This window comes from Macaca fascicularis, chromosome 17, assembly GCF_037993035.2.
Source record: "Macaca fascicularis isolate 582-1 chromosome 17, T2T-MFA8v1.1".
Lineage (NCBI taxonomy): Eukaryota > Metazoa > Chordata > Mammalia > Primates > Cercopithecidae > Macaca > Macaca fascicularis.
The window spans coordinates 66,904,780-66,929,603 of NC_088391.1; the positions used below are offsets into that span (position 1 = coordinate 66,904,780).

General features: G+C 38.2%; 1 long non-coding RNA gene across 1 annotated transcript in view; it reads left to right on the forward strand.

Moving 5' to 3' along the window:
- The first annotated feature begins 683 nt into the window (after nucleotides 1-683).
- Nucleotides 684-24,824, forward strand: part of LOC123569744 (uncharacterized) — a 405,471-nt gene continuing 381,330 nt past the window's right edge. Inside the window, exon 1 of the long non-coding RNA XR_006693529.2 lies at nucleotides 684-765. This is a non-coding gene — a long non-coding RNA (uncharacterized lncRNA). The remainder of the gene's footprint in view (nucleotides 766-24,824) is intronic.

A 24,824-nucleotide genomic window follows, 5' to 3' on the forward strand; every position in this document is an offset into this window, starting at 1 on the left:
GTTAATAAGAACATGGTTGCTCTGTATGTTCCTGTATAGAGATTGCCTTCAATGTACATGAAAGTAAAAAGTATTACTTATATGTAAAAATCATACATTTTAAAAACTTATATTTAAATAATTTACTTATAAATTATCAATAAAATGGAGTATTATGTAGAGAATTATCCAAATTTTCTAGTTTACAGTTCAGACAATGAGACAAAACTAACAAATGGAGAACAATCAACATGAAACTGTCAGAGGAGTAGCTCTTCATGTTTTTTTCCCATTCCTGGAGACATCAGGCTACATTAGAGGTAACAGTGTTTGAACTACATTTGAGTCCCAGGGCTAGCTGGAAAACCCTTTCTTCTCATAACTTATTTCACAGCTACTGTGTCATTGACCTTGCGTTAGAACCAGTAAATCAGAGAACGCCTTACGTGCTCCAAAGTTGCATTAAGATTAAGGCATTTAGCATATGGAAAGGTTGATGCAGCTGCAGATTTCTTCAGTACAAAGATGACACTGAAGGATGGCTGTGTCTCATTAGGTAGGATCTGAAGAACTTTACATTTTCTTTCAGGTCCAGGAATACAAATGCTGATATGATGCTATTCAGATCCTTAAGGCAAGGCAAAATTCTGATTGGAGCAGAACACTTCAGAAATATTTTTCAGCGTATACTGAGAAGTTGCTCTGTGACAGATGATATGCTGAGCAGCTGGGAAGCAAAGATGAGGAAGACATGACCCTGTCCTGGAAAAGCTTCTTGACTTGAAGGTAGGGAAAGATCTGACGGCATTTTTATATTTTCTGCATCTACTGCAGACAACAATGTCCTGTACATCTGGCCAAAGGCCAATCTCTAGTAGGCTAATTTCTCTATGCTGGTGAGATGAGCAAAACACATGAAATCTCAGTTGACAAATAATTCAAGCAGGTTAATCACTCCATGCTCATGTTACCCGACTTGGTCTCCTTGAAAGTCATTTCCTTGGGTTTGGGCTAAAGGCTGTTTGTTTTACTGACCTCAGTGACTCACTCTGGGATTGGCTAGTTTAGATTCTAAGAATGCTCAGTTTTCTTCTTTTCAAAACGAAATCTTCTCAATATCTATTAAAGAACTAAAATGTTATTTTAAGTGCGATAATCAATAAGCCTGAAGAATAATGTTTGGAGTGTTTATGATTGCTCTGAATGACTTGTATTTCCAAAATGTGCTCCTATGGAAAAAAATACTTTTAATTTGGATGCTTAATATTTACAAGCTGCAAAAGGATTCAGAATCATATTTCTACGGTAACTGATGAAAAACCCCATTGTAATAATGATTTGTTTAATTTCCATTCATAATTCAGCCACCATACTGTAATTCTACAGTTGCATTTATCTTCCCTGTGTACTCTTGCTCCAGTTTGTTTCTTCTCCTGTTTTCTACCCTACTGCTGCTAAAGGCATTATATGCTCTCCCTCTTATCAGCAAGAATGTGAACATTTGAAGCCTCTTTCTTTGGCTCCTCCCTTTCTTTTACCTCTATATCTGGTCATTATTCAAATCATATCTTGCCATTTGCCTTCACCAAATATATTATTTTATATTTTCTCAGTAAGAAAAACCAGTTTTAAATTATCTACATGACTTTGCAAATAAAGACTACATCTCCTAGTATTTCCATATAGCTAGACGTGTTTATGTGTTTTAGTTGTGAACAATGAGATGTAAGTGGAAATGCTATTCAGAAGCTTCCAGGAAGCTTCTTAGAAGACAGTGTGGGCACCATTTGCCATTGTCTTTTTCTACTACATGCTCCCTGACTGGAGCCAAAGCAGTCATTTTGAGACATGAGGCAACATGTTAATAAGCATAGTGGAACAGCAAGGTGGGAGAATGGTTGCTGGCCAGTGGAAAGCTGACATACCAGCCCCGAACTGCTGAATTCTGCATTTCTTTCATATGAGATATAAATACATTTGTCTTTAAAAATCAGTTTTAAGTTCTCTGTTACATGAATCAAATCTAGTCCTGATTAATACTCTTTCCTTATTCTTTTGTCCCATTCTTGCTGCTCTCACTGTCGTTATTAATGCCACAGGAAGTTGGAAAGCAGTGGAATGCAGGCGATATGATGAAGGCTTAGCAGCACAGGCTTTGGAGTAATTTCTTATTTCAGTCTTTGCTCTATGTGTAAGTTTACCTCTCTGTGCCTTAGTTTCCTCATTGCTAAATGGAGATGTCATACATTTATTGTCAGGAATAAATGGGATAATGCATATTAAAAAATAATATGTATAGTGCCTGGTGGTAAGAGCTCTATGAAGGGTAGCTCCCTTAATATTATCATCTTGTTTAGTTTGACTTAAGGGAGAGATAGTCGAACAAATGCCACTGAACACAATATACTGATTGAATGGTTTAGTAAATATTAACCTGCCCTTCACCCTCTTCTCAGCTTAATCATTTTTATAGTTATACTGAAATTTTATATTTGGCATGTTTATATTTACATTTAAACTAAGCTGTCCAAATTTATAGGCCATGCTAAATTATAGACTTGTACTAACCGTGCTGTACACATTATTGATGTGGCATATTTCTCAATCTTTTTCTGGGATGATCTTTTATACCATCTTCTTCTGCAGTGGAGCATCTTGTACCCAAGTCTTATATTATCTTCTATAATATTAACCATACATGGAGGTTTATTCTGCTTCTATAATATTTACCAAATCTGGAGGTTTATCCTCTACTTTTTCTTTATGTACATATAGGCCTGTGAAACAGAATGTTCTTCAGCAACAGCCTTATTCCCAGATTAAAATACTCAGCCCAACACTTATATCAGATCTCACACTTTCTCTTCTCTTTTCAAAGATCTTTTCAAAATTAAAAAAAAAACCTTTATCCCAATAGTGTTCATGACATAGCTGAAATATGCAACATTGCTGAACAGTCTAATTTTTTTTTTTTGGACACAGGGTCTTGCTCCATCACCCAGGCTGGAGTGCAGTGGTGCTTTCTCAGCTCACTGCAGCTTGATCTTCTGGGTTCAAACAATTCTCCCACCTCAGCCTCCCAGGTAGTGGGGACCATAGGTGTGTGCCACCTCAACTGGCTATTTTTTCTTTTTTCTTTTTTGTAGGGATAGGCTTTGTCATGTTGCCCAGGCTGGTCTTGAACTCCCGAGCTCAAGCAGTCCACCCGCTTTGGCCTCCCAAAGTGCTGGAATTACAGGCATGAGCCATTGTGCCCAGCCAATAGACTTATTCTTAACAGCAATTTATTAAAACTTATTCAATTATATTTTAAATATTATTTAAAATATGAAAGTCCCTGACAAAAATCTCTCCTCAAGAAACGATGTGCTGTAACTAAGCTCACAAATAGGCAAAGTTTTGTTTTTGTAAGGATTTAATTTAATTTTAAATTAAATTTATTTTAATTTAAATTTTGTTTAATAATAAATTTTACTTTAATTTAAATTTTGTTATCTTTTTATGGATTTATGGGATACAAATGTAGTTTTGTCACATGGATATATTGCATAGTAGTAAAGTCTGGGCTTTTAGTGTAACCATCACCTGAATAGTGTACGTTGTACCAATTAGGCAATTTCTCATCTCTCATCTCCATCTTGGTCTCTCACCTTTCAATCTCTAATGTCTATTATTCTACTTTCTATGCCCCCATGTGTACACATTATTCAGTTCCCACTTAGAACATGCAGTATTTGACTTTCTGTGTCCGAGTTATTTCCCTTAAGATAATGGTCTTGAGTTCCGTCTATGTTGTTGCAAAAGACATAATTTAGTTCTTTTTTATGGCTGAGTTATATTCCATGGTGTGTGTGTATATGGTGTGTGTGTGTGTATATATATATATACATATATACACACATATATATATATACATACATATATATATATACACACACACACACACATATATACACACACACACAACCAAATTTTCTTTTTATAATTGTTGATGGACATTTAGGTTAATTTCATATTATTTTTATTTTGAATTCAGCTATAACTCACAATTACAATGATCGGTGGCCCAACATCTGGAGTAGATTTCACCATTACTCTAGTCCAAGTGCTCTGCTTTTCTGCTTTTCTCATTTTACTTCCTAAGTCCTGCACATTGCTGTGAAGAACTTAAGTCATTCTCTTACTCAAAACTTTGGCTCACACAGTCGTCTTCTCCTTCGCTGTCTCTTTGTTATAGTCTTTATTCTTCCAGATAAATTGCATCAACAAACACCATTAAACCTGCCTGATACCTGCAGTCAAAAGTGATATTACAGTATTCCATAATATTTTCCTTGGGCAAAACACCAAAAGCCAATCTTTTAAAAATTATTATATTTTGCCCCCAAATTTTTAACATTCTTATTTATAATAGCTAAAACTGAACAGGAGTAGGCTGGGCCCCTTCCCAGGCCTCTGCTATGTTGAGTGTTTTGTTTTTGTTTTTCTTAAGTTAATAAGGAAAGTGGTGGGACAGGAGGTAAGAAAGCAAAGACCCAATGATTTGAGCAGAGGCAAAACCATGAACAAAAAAATTGGAGGAGTCAGAGAAAGAAATTGAAGTTGGAGTTGACCTAAAGTTTAACTCGTACTGGATTAGTGACTAAGTGAGTTAAACCAGCAAAGCTAAGGAAGTTGATGGTGGGTCTTAGGAAATCACTGATTTCTAGCCAAAGTTCATGGTTTTCTGTTATGGGCTGATGGGATCAGTGGAAACTGAATGGTGGAATTGCCGGGATGGGAGAAGTAGAAACACAATAGGATGGATTCAGTTTGTATTTTTAAGTGGCCTTTAAAATATTTTTCCATTTTTTTTAAAAGCAAGGTGGGTGGTATGACATTATTAGAAGGAGAGGCAGATGGTGTCACTAATTTGGATTGTTTCCCAAATGGTGCCTCTTGGCTCTGCTGCTTGGATTTTGGATCGTGTTCTGTGTGTCTTGGCTGGCCAGCAGCCTCTTCAGGTAATAAGGTGGAAGTGCGACTCAGCAGTGAGTTAGAAGTGGAAGCCCTTATTGCTGTGGAATAGGGGAAATATGCATCATTAGCATCCTGAAAGTGGGATTTGAGCCAAGCTAATTATGAGTTCTGCAAACTGCAAGTTCTGGATGTCCCTGCAGAGCTACGCTGTGTATTACATTAGGAAATTTTCATAGGCCAACTGAGTTTCTACTGAAGGCATAGCTAAAGGCTCTGTGGTAGACATCTTACCTCCTGGGAGCTCTTGCTTTCCTCTATTAGTATTGTGGTATCCTGGTGTATTCGTGTGTATGTGTGTGTGTATGTATGTATGTGTGTATGTAGCTCTTTTAATACAGGATTTCCTGTGTCAAAAGAATCCTTTCCCCTAAGTCTTCCTCATCTCCCACTGAGAATCTCATAATATTCTCCTAATTAATGTATTTCTAGTTCCGGCCTCACTTCTCTGCCTGAAAAACTTCCTTTGTTATATTCTGTGGAACAGTCCACTGGTGATAAATTATCTTAGTTTTAGTCTAATTTTTTTAAATGTCGTCTTTATTTTTTTATGTATAGAATTCCATGTTGGAAGTTTTAGCACTTTCTAGTTTCTATTGTTTTGTTTCAAAATCAGTCCTAGGGAATGAATTACTTCTCCTTTTAAGACAGTATGTCAATTTTCTTTTCCTGTGGCTGCTTTTAAGAATTCATCTTTGTCTTTGGTTTACAGCAGTTTTACAGGTATACACCTAGGTATGCTTCTCTTTGTGTTGATATAGTTTGTAGTTTGTAGGATTTCTTGAAACTGTGTCTTGGTTTTTAAAAATCGTTTCTATCCAGTTCTTCCTCTCCCCTCCCCTCCTTTTCTTTCTTGGACTTCAATACATACATGTTACACTTGTCCTGTAAGCTTTTCATTTATTGTATTATTTTTCTGTTCTTGTCTCTCAATGCTTCAAACTATGTGTTTTTATGTCTTATTTATTTTCCACTTGACTTATTCTCTTTTCAACTCTGTCTAATGTGCTATGAAACAATTCACTATCGTTATTAATTTAAAAATGCTAGCATTTTTATTTGTCTCTTATTTATTACTTTTAGTTTACCACCACCAACCTCAGTCTTTTTGAGACAGAGTCTTGCTCTGTTGCCAGGCTGGAGTGCAGTGGCGTGATCTCAGCTTACTGCAACCTCCACCTCCTGGTTCAAGCGATTCTCCTGCCTCAGCCCCCCAAGTAGCTGGGACTACAGATGTGTACCACCACACCCAGCTAATTTTTGTATTTTTAGTAGAGATAGGGTTTCACCATGTTGGACAGGCTGGTCTCGATCTCTTGACCTCATGATGTGCCCACCTTGGCCTCCCAAAATGCTGGGATTACAGGCATGAGACACCGTGCCCAGCCAGTCTTTTCTTTCCATTTTCTTTCTTTCTCTTTTTTTTTTTTTGGTAAAACAGGGTCTCACTTTGTCACCCAGGCTGGAGTGCAGTGGTGCAATCATTGCTCACCGTAGTCTTGACTTACTGGGCACAAGCTATCCTTTTACCTCAATCTCCCAAGTAGCTGGGACTATAGGTATACGCCACCACACCTGGCTAATTGTTTTTTCTTTTCATAGGGGCAATCTCCCTATGTGCCTAAACTGGTCTCGAACTCCTGGACTCAAGCTATCTTCCAGCCTTGGCCTCTCAAAATGCTGGGTTACAAGTGCCTCCCACCATGCCCAGCCAACATCAGTCTTGTTTTTTATTCTTTGACTGGGGTAACGATATTTAAAATCTATGTCTGATAGCTCCATTATTTGGGTCTTCTTTGAGTCTGTTCCTATTGTTTGTGTGAGTTTCTCTTAGTTTGCAGTCACATTGCTTTGTTTACTCATGGACCCGGCCATTTCTGATTGAATGCTGAATATTGTATCTATAATTTGTAATTAATTTTGAAATCTTAAATAATGGTATCATCCTCCAGAAATAACTTATATTTGTTTCTGAAAGAACACTAGAGTGCTTTAGCAACTTTCTTTCTTTCTTTCTTTCTTTTTTTTTTTTTTTGAGGTGGAGTCTCGCTCTGTTGCCCAGGCTGGAGTGTGGTGGCTCAGTCTCGGCTCACTGCAAGCTTCGCCCTTCAGGTTCAAGCAATTCTCCTGCCTCAGCCTCCCAAGTAGCTGGAATTACAGGCGCCCACCACCACGCCTAGCTAATTTTTGTATTTTTAGTAGAGATGAGGTTTCACCATATTGGCCAGGCTGATCTCGAACACCTGACCTCAGGTGATCCGCCTACCTTGGTCTCCCAAAGTGCTGGGATTACAGGCATGACCCACTGCGCCCAGCCAGTAACTTTACTTTCAGCACCTCTTCTCAAATCGGCCAATATGCTTGTAGATACCTGGCCTCAAATGCCAGGCTCAACAACCTGGGTTTATTTCTTTATCCAGATAGTCCTCACTAACTTAGCACTCTGATGCCTTTAAGCAATTTTTTGGTTTAATATTTCTGGTTGAGCAAGAGAGTTGGCCTACACTACTCAGTCTATCATTGCCAGAAGTAGATATATAAATGATTAATCAATTAATAAAATTATAAATTAATTACAAATTGCATTAAATTCATGAAAATTTCATTAAATACTAAAAAGGGGAGAACACAAACTTGTTATTGGTGAACAGGAAACATCAAGAAACATTTCTGGAATATTTCCAGCTCTACTTCTAATCTATTTCCAGCTCTAATCTAAACTATTATTTACCAATAGTTTATAGAGGGGTTACTAGTAATTTTGATTATTCTGAGAAGGTATATACATGATATTAATTATTGTATTTATCCATCCCCTTACGTGTTCTTTCTTGCTATATGTGATTTTCTTGATAAAACTGTGTCTCCAATCCTAATTACAAAAAAGTTTTTGATTACTTATTGACAACTTTCTGTCTCAAAGTAATATTTGTGAATTAAAATGACTTCATTAGTTATCGTCAATTATTAGAAGTACGGGGAGGGCATTTGGCTGAAATTTAAATAGACCCATGAAGTTAGTTATTATACTCTCTTAGAACTCCTCTTTCTACTCTGGGAGACAAGCCATTTAAATGACAAAGCGTTCTTGGAAGAAAAGCTCTAGACTGTTCCTAATTGGCTAGAGCCCTATATGTAGAGTTTAGAAATACGCAGACAAGACATTACCAACATGGCGGAGTAAGAGATACCAGCCATGGCTGAAGGATTCGGATAGGCCTGCTCAAAAATCCATGTTTCAAGGAGGTACAATATGATTCTTGAGAGAAAAATCACATGTGTGTACAGATAATTGCAGTAGAATGGACCAGAATAAACAATAATTCCAACTGTAGTGCAGGGCTGCACTTGACCACCCTCTGATGCAGCACCCCAGATTGCTCACCTCCTTATAGAAATGACAAGATCCTGATGGATGGGCATCCAAGTCTCTCTACTGTGGAATCCTCTTCAAGGCTGAATATTTGGAGAAGAAAGTGTTTCTTTATGACCGAGAACCTTGTGAAAACTGGAGGTCTGACAGCAGACGATGGAAAGTCCAAGGAATTGGCATTAGAAAGAGAAAATAATGCACATCCTGCACATATATCCCATAACTTAAATTTAAATAAGAAAGTGTGAGGTTCCTTTGTTCAGCTTTAATTATTTGAGGACTTTAGTTATGACCTGATACTGGGCAGAGCCTGGGGAATATTAGTGTTACAAGTGAACATCCCTGATGACATTCAGATACGGGGGAGGGTAATCCTTGGAGAAGTCTGGGCTTTTTGCAAACCAAATGAGTGGTGATTCAAAACATCTATGCATACTGGCCGAAGAAGCTTGAACCCTTTATAGTGCAGGAGAATATTAAAAACAAAATTATCCGTTTGAAAGATACTTCAGCCACTTTTAGCTTCTGCAAATGTGTCGAATACAGACAATTCACTATGATTTTCAACCTGTCTTTTATAAGCAGCTTCTTTAATTTCCATGAGCTGTTGTTTATTAGAGGAGGAGATTATTGACATTTGGAGTTTTCTCAAGGATCAGATTTTTGTTTGACTACTTAGATGCTATTTCTTCTGAGTAAAATGTATATTGGTAAACTTTGTGAGCTGAGAAATTTATGCAGTCCTTTTGGCAAGAAACTGCACATGTGGGTGTACGTTTGTTCTGTTTCCTCCAGTGGGTGTGAGGTCATAGCAAGTGACCAAAGGCCACTGGAATGGCTCATCCATAGGGTCAAAGGACTGAGGTCTATGCAGGAAGTAGTCTTCCTGGGATGTGGAAAGGAACCTATTACCTATTGGCTATCTGTAACCTATCTTGATCTTCTCGAATCCTGTTTTTATTATCAGTGACACAAGCAAATATTTATATAGAACACGACACAATTACAGTCATTTTGCAGGTAAAATTGGAACTCCCCTTTTTTTTTTTTTTTTTTTTTTTTTTTTTTTTTTTGAGACGGAGTCTTGCTCTGTCGCCCGGGCTGGAGTGCAGTGGCCGGATCTCAGCTCACTGCAAGCTCCGCCTCCCGGGTTTACGCCGTTCTCCTGCCTCAGCCTCCCGAGTAGCTGGGACTACAGGCGCCCGCCACCTCGCCCGGCTAGTTTTTTTGTATTTTTTAGTAGAGACGGGGTTTCACCGTGTTAGCCGGGATCGTCTCTCGATCTCCTGGCCTCGTGATCCGCCCGTCTCGGCCTCCCAAAGTGCTGGGATTACAGGCTTGAGCCACCGCGCCCGGCCGGAACTCCCCTTTTTATGCCTCAGAAAGTAAGTGTTGATACATCACTAACTTTATTCTTTAATTATAAAGAATATGCCTGAAACGTACAGTGCTTCAGCCCTAGATACAGAAGTCAGATAATGATACACTCATGGCAGATTTAAGGGGTAAAGCTGAGGAGTGAAACCACCAAGATGATGACCAGCAGCTTCCAGGGCACAACACCCATGGTGCCAGGAAGAGCAGTATGGAGAGCTGACAGTGAAATGCTAAAGAAGGGGTTGTGTTGTGTCCCACAAGGCTCTGGAGTTATCCGGGTCATAACCCCACTGCTCCTCCTTAAGAACTCATGCTTATTGCAAAACATTTCAATTCTGCAAGGCTTAGTTCCCTCATTTGCAATATTGGGATACTATGAGGACTTTTGTGTTATTATTAAATAATATATCCAAAGTGTTTATTGTCTACTACACAGAATAATTTATATAATAAAAATAGCAAATAATTAATTTGATTAACATAAAGACTTCCCTAAAAATTAATCTTCTAAGAAGGAAAGAGAAAATACAATCATCCTTAATTAAGTATCTCAGGATAAGGAGGAGGGAGAAAGAAATTGTGTGAGGGAAGTCAGTCTGGATAAGATCAATATGTCGATGTGTATTACATGATCTGTAAGGAATAGAATATCAGAATTTTTTGGTGGAATCTTGAGTCAGAACTAGAACCTGTTAACTTTAACTTCTTACAGACAATTAGTATCCTGGGAGAAAAATTATGGTGATAGAGATAAATAACATGAAGGCGGTGACCAAGAAGCACCTAGGGATGTGCCAAATTATTCCACTGTCTCAAATAAAAAATGGCAGATGTAATAGATGACCCCTGGTAAAAGCGGATGATCTGAAAATGCAATATGAAAGAATAAGATTTCCCCAAAAGTGCTAAGAATTAATGCTCTTGAATATTTTCTTTTCCTGATGCAACCATATTTGTAAATGTAAATAAGTTCTTATTTTGTAAAAAATGTGTTTACCGACAAACATTTGCATGAGGTGAGCTAGGGCTTTCAATGGAGGGCAGGATACAGCATCTGCTATGAAGAAACATGTAGGGAGCATAAGTCATTTTACACCCAACAGGGCATTTCTGTGGAGCTATACTTATCTGATAAAGCTATAAACATAACCAGATGAGGAATGCTATTTTCATGCATGGAAACACAATCTAACTTCATACTAATTCAAAGTTCGCATGTTATCTGTTTTCTGATTTAGAGTTTTGTCCAAAAGCAATACAATTTTGATCTGACCATATTTTAAAGGCATGAGAACATCCATCTGGGACAGTTTTTCTGATTTTCATCCTGCAACATGGAATAGAATGTCTGATAACAGAAGACACTATATAGATATGTGGTCATTTTGCTGTAAAAGACCATCTGCCTACCTCTGTACAACATGGTTGAAGAAGCATAAAATGAAGACTCAAATCCCTTTATACTCTTGAAGACCAGATGCCTTTATGACATGACTGATGGGTGGGGTAAATTCATCCCAGTTCCCATCCGGCGGGTAGACACTAGGTAATAGGCAAAAGAGCCAGCTGCCAAGAATCCAAAACACCATTGCGTTTTAGAATTTCTGCATAGCATTTTATTCAAATTCAGCAGGAAGCTGAAACTTTTTAGATAAATGATTTTATGAGGAACCGTAGAGAAATGTGACTGTCAGACAAAATGTAGTTGTTTGGTATGTTACACTAACTATGGCTACTCTTTAAAAATGCTATATTCTTGAATTTTGGAATAAGTTCAATGCTGCTTTTCTTGGAAAAGCATGGACTTGGTGTTAAATGTAATGCAGTGGACCAAGAGTTCAAGAGTGAACCACTTTAATCCTGCTTCCAGAGATGGTGTGCTCTGTAACCTTGGGCAATACATTTAACCTGCATAGAGAAAAGGAAAGTGTTCTAAAGCAGTTCCCTCCAAGACAGAATAATTTTACAATGCTTGACAGGGTGTTGGGTGCAATGAAAATTAATAATAACAATGATTGTTCTTCAAAGACATTGCTGAAGTGTTTTAATATCCTGTCCAATTAGAGAAAATATGAGAAATGAGTCTCTCTGATTCTCATGTTTGGCTGGAAATCTTGGCTGGCTGTTGGGACAATCTGTTACTGCTGGCTGTTGCTCTGGGGGTGGGTTAATGCCAGCCATTCAGATGCTCACTAAAATCTGTATTCTTGTGGAATGGTGATTTTCTGCTTCCAGTGATCAGCTTGTGACTCTTTGTAGCAAAGCAAAAAAGACTCATTTTCCACCCTTCAGCCTTGCTGGAGTCTCGGGCCTGCAGCTCAGACTCCCTGTACTTCTTCAAGCTCATTAGTCAGTTCATAGCCATATGTCTTTGTTCCATTAACCCACTCGATTGGACACTCCACAGTTATTTTCTGTGTTTGTTCTGGTAAATTATGTGCCACTGCTGTTATGCACTCTGAGGTACACGCTGTTCTAATGACAGCTCCTTCAGAAAAGATCTGGATGGAGAATACCTCTGTGTGAATCTGAAGCTGTGGCAATTTGGTCCTTGGCTGAGAGGGGCATGGAGGGAGGGTTTGAATAAGGGCAATCCTTGATTTTGCTATAGGATGAGTGTGACGATGGAAAAGTATCATTCTTCATTGACCAGTGGATCAGATGAGAATACAGGGAAGCATAAGAGAAAATCAAATGGAGGCTACAGCCATTTTCTGGCCTTGGAAGAAAAATAATTGCACAAACGAGAGTGGTAACTTGCGAATAGTTAGCAGTAAGAGTGTAAGTTTCCTCTCTTCCTTTTCTCTAACTTAATCTGTCCAGTCCACCTCATGGGTGAGCACCCTAAACGCTATGCATGCTGCTTGGATAGGATAAAAAGAAATTGATAAAACCAGCCTGTAGTTCCCTGGATGGCTTGATATGACTGGGGATGCTAGCAACCTTCCTAAGGAGAGAAGGCAGCCTACTTGGGGGCAGGGCTCTATTGGATTTTTCTGCTCATTCTCCAGACACTGTGGAAGACTTTTAGGAAGTGCTGGGGGATGAGAGTACCTGAAGGTAGTGCGTGCTGCCTCGAGACAGAGAAAGTGACAGTGGCTGGATGTGAAGAAGTGAAGAGATGTATACTCTCTCCTACTTATTTATGTATTCAGTTTTTTAATAAATATGCATTTATGGATATGTATTTTATTCTGTGGGTCTTAGTTCAATGTTACCATTTATTTTGCTGCTCTGATTTCTCTATTTTGACTATTAGGAGTCCCTTTAGATTGCTCGCTGTGTCTAGAATCGATTGTATTTTCTCTGCCCCAGTCCTGGGATCAACCACTTCTCTAAAACATCCTGATTTCTTTTATTAGAGAATGGTGTTTGGAAACCAAGATCTGAGGGCCAGGTATATTTGTTGCTGTTAAGATATCATTGCTTCTTTGTCCTTTCAGTGGACAAAACTAGGAAATATATATATGTATACTAAGTCATGCATACACATGCATCTGTATTTAGTTCTGTATCTGTCTGTACATGTATTGAAATTCATGTTTATACCTTTACCTCTCATCCCAATCCAACAAAATTGAGTCCTTTTTCCTTTTCTTATTTGTAACTTCCTTTCCTGTCAGTAAGAAATTTGACTAGCAGTGCTGATAATATACTTACTGATTTGTTCAATCCTAGTATACATATAAAGTAGTTTCAGAATTGCTAATTTATGCCTCTGTGAGAAACACATTTACTAACTAGATTACAGTATTTGTGTATAGGTTTTTTTTTGTCTTTTGGATCTAGACTTACTTTGATAAAACATTTGTTTCCTCTCAAATTTAGTTTTCAAGGTGACCTTCTCCAGTATCAGCTACAGTGAGATAATTATCGCATAGACTTTTGGTGGCACAGGTTATCACTGGCACACAGCAATGTGCACACTGGCTACAGATAACAAAGATACTTGTAATAGGAAGGAAAAAAGTTTCACCTATGTTTACTTTTTCTTAATTGGAAGTATATACTTTGTTATAACTTTGTGGGTTTTTTTTTTTTTGTCCAGTATCAGCTCATAAATCATATTTCTTTGAAGTCTCAGAGCAACATACTAAATTTTTACAGGAAGCCCATACTATCAACACACATTTTAGATTCCAATTATAAGATTAATAAAATGACCCAAAAATTCACTGCAACTACCCCTTTGAATGGAACTCAGCTCCTTGGGAGTGTTTCCTAATAGTGGATATTAATCTATACTATATCTCTACATCTATGTTATGTGATACCTCTTCCTACAAGTTATTTTTACAATTTAGAAACTATAAGACTGGTTTTTTCCTAAGCAGCATTTGTTTTTCAAATCCAAACAATATACAGGCAATTCTGGAAAATCTGTTAAAAAAATTGAAGAACACAATGACATTTATACCTATTAAGACAAATTTTAGGTAATAAGAATGAATAAAGGCAATTCACTTATTCAATATGTATTGAGTCCCTACTCTATGCTAGGTGCTGAGAAAAAAGTTGTAATTAAAATAGACAAAAATCTGTCTTCATGGTATTCGTATTCCAGTGGGAGAAAGATGGGCAATAACGAAGTATATAGCGTAGTGTTATTGGAAGGCAGTAAGTGATATAGAGCAAAGAAAGCAGGGAAGGTGGACAGGGAAAGCTAGGGCCTGGGTTGAGTTATGAACTTAATTAGGGTGGTCAGGGAAGTTATTGAAACAGTGACACTTGGGTATTTGAAAGATGGGAGGGAAGAAGCCATGGGGAATCTGGGCAAACAATCATCATAAACATCTCAAGGTAGGAATATGTCTCAATGAGCATCACAGAGGTCAGAGTGGCTGGAGTGGAATGAATTATAGGGAATATTAAGAGATGAAGTTGGAAATGCAGTGAGGTGAGGTGCAGGGGCAAATGATGAGAAGAAGGGTGAAGGGAATGTCTTGAAACCATTGCACAGCTGTCGCTTTTACTTTATTTGCAAAGGCAAGCCACTGGGGGGTTTTGATCAGATGCTAGATGTGATCAAGATCTTGTTATTGCCAAATAACTACAACTGTCCCACAAACTCAATTGCATGCATCTCACCGAATACTATCTCTTATTTTCCCGATTTACATTATCCAGAACCCCAACTTCGATGATCCTTTGATCCAACCAGGACCTCCAGTTCATTGATCTCAGTCTTTCCTTGTTCCTTATCCGTTGATGTCCTCTCCCTACTTGTTAGTTTGGTAAAATCCTATCGTCAGTCATTATGATCACTCAGTTGACTACATCTGAAAGTCTCTTACCCTTCTTTTTTATTTTTCTCTGTGTTTGCTTGGCAAAATCACAAGGCTGATTCAGTTCAAGTCTTCACATTCCACGCCTGCACTCGTGCAACTAAATGTAGCTGGAGGGAAAAACACATCTTCCTGGACTGGTCTGACTTTAAATTAGTAAGAATGAACCTCAAATGCACTCAATGTCACCAGGCATTTGTAAGAGGGTTTTTTGGGCTAGTCTGATTTTAAATCAGTGATAATGAACCTCAAATGCACTCAGTGTCACCAGGCATTTGTAAGAGGCTTTATACTCCCAGGAGTTATCATTCACCCTCCTCTTTTCCTAGATGATTTACTATCTTCTTGTTTTGCCTTAAACTTGAAACACATTACCCCCATCTTTCCCTCCTTGCTTTCCACCTTACTAAATTGATTAGAAAATCAGAAGAGACCCTCCATAGACTTTTGCATCCATCTATCCACCACCAGTATCTGCCACATCTTGTGTTCTTGCCTGTAGCCACAGGGAAACTTTAATGCCCCAGCCTAAAGTCAAAGCCAATCTGTCCACATTGTTGACTGGATCCCATTTTGCATCACTCCTTCCATCCCACAAAAATCAATCTTTTTACTCACACAACTGGATCATACTCATTAATATGCTATTGTTTCTTTCATTAAAAAATTTTATAAAACCACCTTCCTTCAACTTCTCTTCCCTCCCCAGTCCATTACTTCTCTCTGCTTTGCAGCACAATTCTATAAAAATTTGGTTCTGGCCAGGCCCGGTGGCTCACGCCTGTAATATCAGCACTTTGGGAGGCCAAGGCGGGTGGATCACCTGAGGTTTGGAGTTCAAGACCAGCCTGACCAACATGGAGAAACCCTGTTGCTACTGAAAATATAAAATTAGCTGGGCATGGTGGCACATGCCTATAATCCCAGCTACTCGGGAGGCTGAGGCAGGAGAATTGCTTGATCCCAGTAGGTGGAGGTTGCAGTGAGCTGAGATCAAACCATTGCACCCCAGCCTGGGCAACAAGAGTGAAACTCTGTCTGAAAAACAAACAAAACAAACAAAAAAACAAACAAAAAACCCTTGTCTCTGCTAATTGACCCCATATTCTCCCTTCCATTCCGTCTTGCATTTATCTCAATCAGGCCTTACATTTTTCTTAGTCATGCTATTAAAGTTGCTCTTGTCAAGGCCTTAAGGTCATATTATTTAATTCACTGCTGAATTCTCAGCTTCGTATTACTTGGCCTTTCAGCAGGATTGGTTAACAGTTGATCATTTACTCCTCTCTTCACTTGGCTTCCAGGACACCATACTCACCTGGTTGTTTTCTTATCTTTTTGATGGCTCTTCCTCAGGCTCCTTGGCTGATTCCTTCGCTTTCCCTCTACCCTAATAATAAAGACCCCTGAGGCTTAGTTCATGATTCTCTTATTTATTAATCGTTACTTTCTTGATCTCACCCATTTCATAGCCTTAAGTACTCTCTATATGTCAACGACTCCCAAATGTACATTTTGAACACATACCTTTCTCTCACATCTCACCTTCATCCATTAGAACATTATTTTGGCTCCACTTTCAGAATATATTCAGCATTTTCATTGCTAACTACTAATCACCACCCCTAGTACCATCACCTTGATCCGTAGCCATCAGCATCTCCCACCTGAATTACTGTAGCCTCAGAGTTGGTCTTTTTGATTCAATCCCCCTACACGTTCTGTCAGCTTAATGGACAGCAGATGAAATGAGAATAGACTCTAAGAGGTGGACAGGTAGAAGCAGAAAAATCTGAAGAGAGGTCAGATAAACGTGTTGAGTGAGGGTCAGATTCTGGAAACATTTTGACATTTTGAAGGCAGATTCAACAAGATTTGTGGATAAGAGAAGTCAAGAATGCCTTCGAGGTCTTTGGCTGAGCAATTGAAAGCATGGAATGTGGTGAAAGAGGTGGGATCCCACACTGCTAATTAATATTTAAATTTTATAATTTTTGAAAAGCATCATGAAAATCTGTATCATGAGCCTTTAAATATTCATACTTTTTGAACCACCGGTCCTATTTTGATGGTTTTCAAAAAATGCAAAAGACTTTCTTTACATTATGGTCATTACAATGTTTACAATAGTACAACAATAGCTTAAAAATATGTACAATATAACAGTAATTGAAAACAAAGTAATGATATCCTCATTATGATTAGAAAAATGCAAAATGTTTACAATTTTACAAGTGAATAAGTCAATCAGAATTTGCAAAACTAAAACAAACGTAAAAGCAATGAAAAAGCTATTTTTGAATAAAAATATTCATGTTTTGGAAAGCTTTTTTATATTTATGAGGAAATTATGTTTGAAGTATAATTGTGTCACCTTTATTCTAGACAATAGATGTATCCTTTAATGACACTTTTCTTATAAGACATTTACCTTTGTCAAGTCATGAAAAGTTTAACGATTTCTTATGTAGATTTTCAAAGATTTTTAATGGCATTTTATAAATAAGCTCCCGCAGACTTCTACTTAAGAGTTCTGTTTCACCTCAACACACTCATACATGAATGTAAAACCAAGGGATTAGACTTCAAAGCCCTGCTCTGTCACTCATTCCTTGTGTAGTTTTGGTTGAGGCAGGTAACTTAAGTCTCTGTTTTTTCCATTTGCAAAATGCAGATAGTGATCTCACTTCTTTCTACTTGACAAGGTGGTTGTGAATATAAAATACAATAATATGTCTGAAAATGCTTTGAAAACTATATATCACTACAGAAATGTGAGGGATTATGTTAATTTAGTTTGATATTATTTCTGCTTCGGCTTGAAGATGATATCCTTAGGTCTTTGTCATCATCTTCGGATTCTAAAAGTGATGCTTCCCTTTGAATACCAGTCAGTTATATTTAAAGAACTAAGCAATAGTAGAAAATGATCTTTTTAAAATCAGTGTGAAATTAAAAGAGGTTAATAAATCACATGCTTGTCTCATAAAGATTACTAAAAGATCATAATATGGGGCATAATAATCTTCTTATGTCTTTTCGAAGCACATTTTTAACTTGAAAAGATAAATTTAGCAAAAGTTAAATGAAAGTTTAAGAGCTTCAAAAAAAAAAAAAAAAAAGGGACATAGCAGGACATTCAGAGTCACCTTGCCTATTTTTTGAATAGGTCTTTCTGAGCAGGTGAAATATGAAATTAATTTATTAATAAAAGATGAGAAATAATCCATCTGGCCAGCAGTATATAGGAAAGTGTCCCATACATATAATCTCAGAGTAGATCTATCCAGGATAGGATCTTCTCATTAAGCCCCAGTACTTTTGTGAGGAGAAAGACTCATGAAAACAGTAATCCAGGTAGGATGGAAAAAATGAGTAAAATATCAGTTTTAAAATGAAAATAGCTGGGAGTATGGCTGTCCTAAGAGAAGTAGATTTATGCAGCACGTGTTCAACAATTACAAACAATAGCCAGATGAAAGAGTTTATTGGTCTGCAAGAAATCTTTGCATTCTCTCCAAAGCTGCATATATGTTATGGGTGATAAAATTCATCAGGATAAAAATAGAATGCATTGTAAATTGAGAGAAGCCAATTATTATTTTTGAAAGGATAACACAAATTTGCCCCAAATTTATAGCTACTGCTGCAAAAGCTATACAATAAAAGCAATGTGATTATACAGTAGTTTAGCTAAAAACAAATCATCTGATGCCAGAGTAAATGGGCAGAAATGAACTGCAAATGGGAATTGGATTTGGCCCAGAGCCAAACTGGTCTGTGAAAAAAGGGGAGGAAGGCATGCTTTAAGGAGTTTTTCTCCACTCCAGACTACAGCTCTTATTCCTTCCTTAATTATGTGCATCTAACTTTCTCTGCAATGGTTTCTGAGCAAACGAAATATATCTGCCAAGAAAGTAGGTGACTTGACCTCTTTGAATCTCACATATAAAATGAAAAAGTAGACGATATCAGAAATCCTTTCCAACTCTTAAAAAAGTTTTGTTTACTTCTAGCACTCTTGCCATCTAGCTTTATATACCAACTTTAGGAGGGCTGCCTTCCAGGATTTTTATTAGAGGCTGTTAAGTTGATAGTTCTGTGGGATTATTTATTGCCTTTTAATATTTTAGCTTTCTTCTTTATTATCTCTTGTGTTGGCTCATTTATGCCTCTTAGCCTAAATCTTCTTTTCCTTGGCCTAATCCCTCATTTTGCTGGGAAATATTCCTCAGCAGGGCCCTGGTGAAAAAAAAATGTGTGGAGGAAAAAACTGAGTTCTTGCATATCTGACAATGACTGTATTCACCCCTCATTCTGAGTTGATTAATTTCAGAAATCTAGGCTGAAATGCATTTGTCTGTCAGAGTTTTGAAAGCATTTCTTTGCAGTCTTTTCACTGCTCTATTGCCATCTGCTTCTTGTTTGCAAGCATTTTTTTTCTCTCTCAAAGCTTTCAAGATCTCTTTATCCCCAGAGTGCTACAGGGTGCTTTTTAAAAGTTTATTTATTTAGTTTTTTTTTTTTTTTTATTATTGTGCCTATTCAATCTGGACATTCATTCTCTTCAGTTCGTCGAAACTTATTATGTACCTTGCAACTTTCTCCCCACAGTTCTGTCTGGTCTCTCTGGAACACCTACAGATTAGGTGATAGGCCTCCTGGACTGATTCTCTAATTTTCCAATCTTCTGTCTTCCATTTCCCACCTCTGTTGCCTTGTTTTACTTTCTGGGATGTTCCCCTCAACTTTATTTTCCAAGTCTGCCATTGAATTCTTTATTTCTGCCATCTCTTTGTTCATATCCAAGAACTCTCTTTTGTTCTCTGAACGTTCTCTTTCAGAATCTCCTGTTTTTTCTTTTTTTCACAAATGCACTGTATCTTTTCATTTCTCTGAAGACCTCAATTTAATTTTTATATGCTGTATATTTTCTTCGTATTTTTTCTGTTCTTTTGAGCCTCTCATAACTATTCATTTGTCATGGTCCTTCTCGTTCATATTGGAGGCTTTCCTAAAGGGTCGAGGGAACCTTGGGTATCTGTTCCTATTTAAGACAGAGGCCTTCAAAACTGAGTGGAAGCTCTTTGTATATTTGGTGGAATTGATTAAGGGTTGTTTTGTGACTGCGTGGAACCGTTCATTCCCCTGAGGGATTAAAAATGGCCAGTTGGTGTGAGGACCCTCGCTTGACCAGCTGGCGGTTTCCTCAGGAGGAGTCTCTCTAACTTCTGATTGGGCATGGGGACAGGGTACACTGGGACAGATGTGGTGGCCGGCTGTCCCTCGGAGCTGAATCAGAGGAAGGAGGCTGGGTGGCAGGAAGGGCTCTCATTGTTCAAATCTGTTTGAAGAATGACGTTCCCCTCTCAGTTGCTCCTAGTATGTCCTGAGTCCCTGGGATTGACCCACAGTCCCTGCCTAAGTAAAAGAGGCAGCTGGACAGTGTCCGATGCTCTTTCCACAGATTTTCAATAAACTGTCTTCAATCTTTCTTCCATATCTATCTTCAAAAGCATCTTTTGTCTCTAATTCTTGAATTGTTTTTAATGCTTAATGGCGTGGATTTTCATGATAATTCTTCAGCTTGCTTAAGTCAGATGTTTTCCAAATCTTGTTGGCATCTCTTCACTTCTGTCATCTTCTCTTTTTTGTGTTTGTTTATTTTTCTATTTTCTATCATTTTTGTAGAGTGCTTTATGGGGCAACAGAGTAAATCTGCGTGTGTTTTCCTTTTATGTTGAAGCATAAATCACACAAATTCTAGATGATGAGACAAGTAAATAAACAATCTACCTCCTAGATCTCAGCAATTAGCTCAATAGAAGCAGATTTTTCTCTATGTAATTGCCTAAGTGGGTGTTCCTGCTTTTTGTACATCTTTCCTCTTTGTGAGAATCCAGGGACATGGTCACCTTCCACTTTATGGCTCATCTATCCCCTGGGGACTCCTGGTCTTTTGTATCAAGCTGGCTAAAGTAAAAGTAAACACTGGGAATCTATACTGGCTTCTTCAAAACCTCAGCCTGCAATCACAGGCATTGTTTCTTTTCCCACCCACTGATTAAAAACCGGTCACGTGGCCACATAAAAGGGAAATGTTGGCTGCAAGGGGAACACAGTGTTTTGCCTGCCAATTAACCATCTTCTTCAGAGCCTTCGCCTCTGGCTACCAAACATTTTTGGTACCTTTTTTTCTACATATAGCAGATTTACTTCCTTCTCTAGGAAGATTACCCCAATTTCCAATTTTCTTTTTTTATCTGTCTTATAATTCAGTATCTTTGACAATATCAATCACCTTCATCAGATCCAGAGGTGGCTCCCCAATACCTGATGTTACCTTATCTCCTAACACCACATTATATACTCACATATATAGCATGTACAGTGGCTGAGTGCAGCCACCTACTTCAGACAAGGGAGAACTGGTAAACACAGTAATTTCTGCAACAACAATGGGATCCTTTTGGGCAGGATTCAGCCAAAAGAGGAAGTTCCCGATTTAGGTACTCACCCTTAAGTTTGGGCAGAACTCTTGTTTATTCCTCTCCATGGCCACCAGCACCATCCTCTTGTGTATTATCTCCCAGGGCACTCTTGAAAATCAATATTGGTGAGCATACTATACTTTGTATTTGCTCAAGGCACCAGCCAGTTTCCAGTCATTCAAGTTTGAGTCGGCAGTGGGGGTAATGGTGGTGGTGGGGAATTCCCATAAGCTGTTTGAAAGCCTTAACAGTCTAAGGCTGTTTGATGATATGCTTGTGGTTTCTTTGACCAAGCATCCGCTTTTGTTTGTTTCTAAACAATTCCATTGCCAGGAATTCTCCCCACTTCCCTAAGTACTTTCCTCAATATAGCTCTGTAATACCCATTATTTCTTTGATTCTTAGGGCTTAAGCCTTTTTCACCTTGTAATGGTGGCTATCTGGAACCTGTCTGCAATGACAGTTTTGGATTACAAGGCAACACCCCTAATTAACTGTTTTTCATAAGGCTAAACTCTGTTCAATTGAAAAGTCTTAACAGGTTTTTGTTTTTCAAAGTCCTTTTAAATGTTATCTTCTGCCTTTTGAGGTTTGGAAGTTCTCAGTACTCAGATTTTATAAACTTCCCTGCCCCTTGCCTTCCAAAACAGCCAATTCTTGTCTGAACTCATCTCTTTCTTCCAACGACTTGCTAAATCCAGGGATTGTCATCCAACACAGTATCTGCTGTGTTGCTGCTTTTTAAACCTCTTTTGAAAGCAAATTCTGTGCTGGTTAAGCTATCTGCTGTGATAAAGGGACCTCCAAATTTTAGTGGCTTAACACAAGTAGAAATTCATTTCTCATTTATGAAATTGTTCTTGGCTGGTGATGACTTTTCTCCATGAGGTATTTAAGAATCCCTGGCTCCTTCCATTGGTTCAGCCCATTCTCTGGAGTCAGCCAGCAGACATGCAAGAGCACATGGAAAAGGCGCATCTGCTTCATAAATGTCTGTGAGAGAGCAACACACACATTTCCACTTACCCTCTGTTGGTAAGAACCAGAGATGAGGCCCCATGTAGATAGATGTGAGTGCTCCTGATAAATGGCTTTGCCCCTGCTTGTCTGCAGCAGCTCCATAATGTGGAAGGGTAGGGAAGATATTTGGTAAGTGGCTGGCTGTCTCTACCACATTCATGGAGAAGAAGCAGAGAAAAACTATCTGCCACATTGAGATATTTTTCTATCATTTGATTTCAGTTCTGGTATCAAAAAATTTCAATTTCAGAATTCTTTCTTTTTTAAAAAAATTTTTTTAAAATTATTATACTTTAAGTTCTAGGGTACATGTGCACAATGTGCAGGTTTGTTACATATGTATACTTGTGCCATGTTGCTGTGCTGCACCCATCCACTTGTCAGCACCCATCAACTCATCATTTACATCAGGTATAACTCCCAATGCAATTCTTCCCCCCTCCCCCCTTCCCATAATAGGCCCTGGTGTGTGATGTTCCCCTTCCCGAGTCCAAGTGGTCTCATTGTTCAGTTCCCACCTATGAATGAGAACATGCGGTGTTTGGTTTTCTGTTCTTGCGATAGTTTGCTGAGAATGATGGTTTCCAGCTGCATCCATGTCCCTACAAAGGATACAAACTCATCCTTTTTTATGGCTGCATAGTATTCCACGGCATATATGTGCCACATTTTCTTAATCCAGTCTGTCACTGATGGGCATTTGGGTTGTTGATTCCAAGTCTTTGCTATTGTGAATAGTGCCGCAATGAATATATGTGTGTATGTGTCTTTATAGCAGCATGATTTATAATTCTTTGGGTATACACCCAGTAATGGGATGGCTGGGTCATATGGTACATCTAGTTCTAGATCCTTGAGGAATTGCCATACTATTTTCCATAATGGTTGAACTAGTTTGGTGGTATAGTGGTGAGCATAGCTGCCTTGCAGAATTCTTTCTATCTTCAAAAGACTTCACACTTTACTGGCACCAAGAAAGATGTTTTCCTGTCTACACTGTCACCTCTGACTCTCTGGTTCAAGGGATTCTCCTGCCTCAGCCTCCTGAATGATTGGGATTACAGGCACGCACTACCACACCCAGCTAATTTTTGTATTTTTATTGATTTTTATTGGAGACGGGGTTTTGTCATGTTGGCCAGGATGGTCTCGATCTGCTGACCTCATTATCCTCCAGTCTCGGCATCCCAAAGTGCTGGGATTACAGGCGTGAGCCACAGCACCTGGCCTTTCCTTTCTATTAAAAAAAAATATATATATATTTGTGTTGCCTAACTCAATAAGAACTTTTGTTTTCTTTTTTTTCTCCTATTGTATTAGTTGTAAATGAAGTGATTTGTTTTAATGCTGGAAAACTCAGTCATAGATAGTGTTCTTCAGATCTTCAGCTCCTGATACTTCCTCCTTTCTTTGGGAATTGTTTCTATAATATATGATCTGACCTTTGACCTCAGTTAATTGAGCTAGGACTGGGATTTCATACAAACTGGGCCACATATTCTCTTTGAAAAGATGAAAATATAAAAACAGTGAGGCTTTGTGACTGATTCATTAGAGCTGAATCACTTTAGTGGTAGTTTTCTAGCAACAAACCTGTCCTTGAAATCCTGCACTGAGATTCCCAGAGGTACCTTAATTCCTTTTTTTCCTAAATCTTTTTTGTTCAATTTCTTCTGCAACATCTTGAGAAATTGCAGCATTCTTTCAATAGATTCTAACTACACTTCATCTAGGCAGAGTCAGTGTCTGTTGTCCAACTGCAACCAAAAGACACTTAATTAGTACCCCAGGGAAGGCAGATTTATTGTGTTATTTTCAATATCTCTTCAATATCCTTTGACGTTTTGAAGATTTTTTTCTCAATAATTATGTTAATGGCTTAGATTGAAGGCCTTATCCTCTGGCGTATAAGTCTTTTTAAAGTCCAAGAAATGATTTCTTAGACCTAGATAAACGTCGTCAGCCACTATAACCATTCAGTTGGTTATAAGCCAGGTTCTCCAGAAACACAAGCTGCTGCAAAGAGTAGCACTCTAGGAAGTGGCACTCTAGGAAGATGAAATGACCATTTCAGGCAAATGTGCCTCTCTTTCACAAGAGCCTCTTTCCATCTGACAAGCATGATGGTGCCTTTCAACCTAGACAAATCAGCAGTTTCCAGCATTGTCTACTTGATTTGTAGATGAGCTTGTTTGCATTTCATGAAACTCTGATTTGACTTGTCCTGTGAAGAAGAACAGGCATAGCACAGTGAGATGCAGAATGTGGGCAGGACTGCTTATC